Source organism: Tupaia chinensis, unplaced genomic scaffold (assembly GCF_000334495.1).
Source record: "Tupaia chinensis unplaced genomic scaffold, TupChi_1.0 Scaffold140548_1, whole genome shotgun sequence".
Lineage (NCBI taxonomy): Eukaryota > Metazoa > Chordata > Mammalia > Scandentia > Tupaiidae > Tupaia > Tupaia belangeri.
In genome coordinates, this window is record NW_006200423.1 from 1,645,746 (window position 1) to 1,649,851 (window position 4,106).

Below are 4,106 nucleotides of genomic sequence, written 5' to 3' on the forward strand. Positions count from 1 at the left end.
GCTGAAAGGTGTGAGATCTTGCCAGAGAGAGAGACAGAGAGAGAGAGAATGAGGGAGGGGCACAGTCACACTGCAATCCCGTCTCCATTTCTCTATCCTGTCAGGATTTGGGCACACACATGCGCGAGCTTGGTGTGTTTTACAAGACACGAGGGTGAGATTCCAACTGCGATTGGCCATGTGGGATCCAGCTACTTTACCCATTAGGCCACATGACTAGCTCTGCAGATTGCAATTCTATTTCTTTACCTATTCCCAAAATAAACCCTCTTTGGAGGTTCTTCTTCATATTTTGTTTGATTTTCATACCTCAAAATGTTAGCTTTGGTTATTTAGGGTCAGAGAAAAATGACTGGCATTTTCCCTCATTTTAGTTCTTTTGTCATTAGAAAAACAATTCATATCACATTGTACAAAATTCAGGAAATCCAAACAAAGTTACTTTTATAATTTTCTGTTACTTTTTAAAAATTTTGCCAGGGGCTGTATGTGCTTGAGTGAGAGAGACAGAGAGAAAGAGACACTGAAAATGAGACTGTAGTCACACTGCAATCTCTTCTCCTCTATTTTTTCCCTCCTTTGGGGATTTTGGGCATGTACACACACGTGCCCAGCATGTTTCCCAAGCCCGCTGATCTGAGACTGGAAATGTGCAGTTGGCCATGTGGGATCCAGTCACCTTAACTGCCACTCCACAGCTGGCTGCAGTTACTGACAAGAATATGGTAGATTATTAATCTGCTGGTCAGATGTCCTCCTCTTCCTGCAGCCAAGGCCACTGGGCATGAGGTGCCGTCAGCCCAGATCAAACACAGAATTAAGTTTTCTCTCCATGAGAATGTCCAGAGAACAAGCAGTCCTGAGATCTGGACCTCAGCCTTGGCAGGCCTGATTAGGCAGCCTGCCCTGAACTTGTGAATGAGTTTTATTTCTTCCCTAATTTTTGTTACACATTCCATACCTAGGTCTTTTCCTAATTTCTGCCTCCCTTGGTTTTCTTTGTCTTCAGACTCTAAGAATCTCCCTGATCTTGTCAACCACATGGCCCCATTTCACACTATTTTTAGGACCATAATCTCCTGATTTTTTGTCATTAATCAATTAGTAAAATCCTCTTAAGCATACCTCCCATTGTGTTTACTTATTAATAGAATACATGTCTCCTTTTATTAATTTACTATGTGTAGCATTAAAAAAAACACTTTTTTTTTTTTTGGAGAGGTTTTCGCTATAGGGCACGTGCGGTCGCCAAACAGACAGAGACATAAAACAAGAAAGCAAGAAATCACCCCCCCAGGGGGGATGGTCACACCGCAATCCCTTCTCCTCTATTCTCTTCTCGGGATCTTAGGCACGCACGCACATGCGCCCGGCGTGAGTTTTAAGCCACCAGGTCTGGGATGCGAACCGCAGTCGACTATGTGGGAGTCCAGCGACATAGCCATTACGCTAACTGCTGATTCCCTAAAAAAAAAAAAAAAATTTTAAACATGAGATAAAAGTAAATGAAAGTAGTAGTTCTTCTATTTTATTTCAGCTCCTCTAAGCAATTGTCTTTATGTCCATACAGAAGACTACTGATTTAGCAATCTGGACCCAAAAATACCACCTGGTAGTTGGAGCTACCTCTGAAGAAAAAGCGTATTCTTTGAGTCATTCATATGGCTTTTTTTTTTTCATATTTTTAATGCCAACTGGATGGATTTTATGATAGTTCTTTTTTTTTAGTTTATTTATTTAATGAATGCAATAGATAGAAAGAGACAGAGGTACACTACCCTGTCTTCATGCTGCAGTCCACCCCCAGCTCCAGCCAGCTCGAATCACAGGAATATGTGTGCCCAGAATACTCAGGAGTTCTCTAGACGCACATAAACAATCTTCACTTATAGGTCTGCCTCACAGAGCATTGTGTTATACCACTGTGCTACCGTCTGCTTCCACATATGCTAGTTCTATGTTTAATTGTTTTGAAGAACCTGGACACCATTTTCCATATGGCTATATTAAGTTAATTTCCAACAGTAAGCAAGGGTTTCCTTCTCTCCACATCTTTGCCAACAATTGTAATCTTTGTCCTTTAGACAATAACATTCTAATAAGTGAGGTGATATTTCATGGTTCTAGTTTGTATTTCCCTGATGATAATGTTGAGTATCTTTTCACATGTTGATTAAGCCTTTTTTAAGACATGTCTATTTGAGTCTCTTGCCTATTTTTTTTTTTTTTGGAGAGATTTTTGCTATAGGGCACGTGCGCTCGCCAGACAGAGAGAGACATAGAGACAGAAAGCGAGAAATCACCCCCCAGGGGGGATGGTCACGCCGCAATCCCTTCTCCTCCATTCTCCTCTCGGGATCTTGGGCACGCACGCACACGTGCCCGGTGTGAGTTTTAAGCCACCGGGTCCAGGACGCGAACCACGATCGACTACGTGGGAGTCCAGCGACATAGCCATTACGCTAACTGCTGGTTCCCAGTCCCTTGCCTATTTTTTAATCAGGTTATTTGTTTCCTTGCCACTGTGTACTTGGAGTTTCTTATATTTCTTTGATATTAACCCCATATCAGATGTGGGCTTGCAAATATTTTCTCCTATTTCTTAGGTTGCCTCTTCAGTTTGTTAATTGTTTCCTTTGCTATGCAGAGGTTTTTTTTTTTTTTTTTTTGGAGAGGTTTTTGCTATAGGGCGCGTGTGCTCACCAGACAGAGAGAGACAGAGAGACAGAAAGCGATAAATCACCCCCCAGGGGGGATGGCCATGCCACAATCCCTTCTCCTCCGTTCTCCTCTTGGGATCTTGGGCATGCACGCACACGCGCCCAGCGTGAGTTTAAAGCCACCAGGTCCGGGACTCGAACCGTGGTCGACTATGTGGGAGTCCAGCGACATAGCCATTACCCTAACTGCTGATCCCCAACTATGCAGAGTTTTTAATTTGGTATGATTCTGTTTGTCTTCTTATCTGTTCCCTGCACTTTGGGGGTCATATCCAAAAATCATTTCCAAGACCAATATCATGAAACAATTCCTCTATTATTTCTTCTAGTACTTTTACAGTTTAGGGTCTTATGTTTAAGTCTAGAATTCAGTTTGAGTCGATTTTTATACATGGTGTGAAATAAGGGTCCAATTACATCCTTCTGGGATTAGATATCCAGTCTTTTCAATATCGTTTATCAAAGAGACTGTCCTTCCTTCCATTCTGTGTTTTTGGTAATTTTATAAAAAAAATCAGTTGATTGTAAATGCATGCATTTATATCTGGGGTCTATTCTGGTTCATTGGTCTATGTGTCAGTACCATGCTGTTTTGATTACTGTAGCTTTGTAGTTGACTTTGAAGTCAAGTAATGAATGCCCCCCAATGGTGCCTGTTTTTCACATGGTCATGTAGGTTATTTAGGATGTTGTGTGATTCTGTACAAATTTATGGATTTTATTTTCTGTTTTTTATAAAAATGTCATTTAGAACTTGATAGCAGTTTATTGGAATCAGCAGGTCACATTGGGTAGTATGCACATTTTAATAATATTAACTCTTCCAATCTGTAAGCACAGCTTATCTTTCCATTTCTTTAGAAATGCTTTATAATTTTCAGTGAACAGGTATTTCATTTTCTTGGTTAAAATTGTTCTTATTTTCTTGTAGCTATTTAAAATGCAGTTGTCTTCTTGATGTTTATAGGTTGGTTCTGTATCCTGAAACTATTGAATTAATTTATTAGTTAAAACAGGTTTTTTGGTGGAGTTTTTAGGGTTCTGTTATATATAAAAGATCATGTCACCTGCAAAAGGAAACAATTTTACTTCTTCCTTTCCAATTTAGATGCTTCTTCTTTCTTCCTCTTGCCTAAGTGTTCTGACAAGGACTTGTAGTACCATATAGAAAGGGAGTAGTGAGAATTAACATCCTCATCTTGCTCCTGTTTATAGAAAAAGATTTCACCTTTTCTACATTGACTATTGCAATAATTTGAATATGATCCCTCAAAATTTATATGTTGGAAATTGGTTGTATGGTACAGGCAGATGGCAGAATGGTTATATTGCTGAACTCTCACATGGCCTACTGAAATTCGAGTCCCAGACCTAAAAGCTTGACAC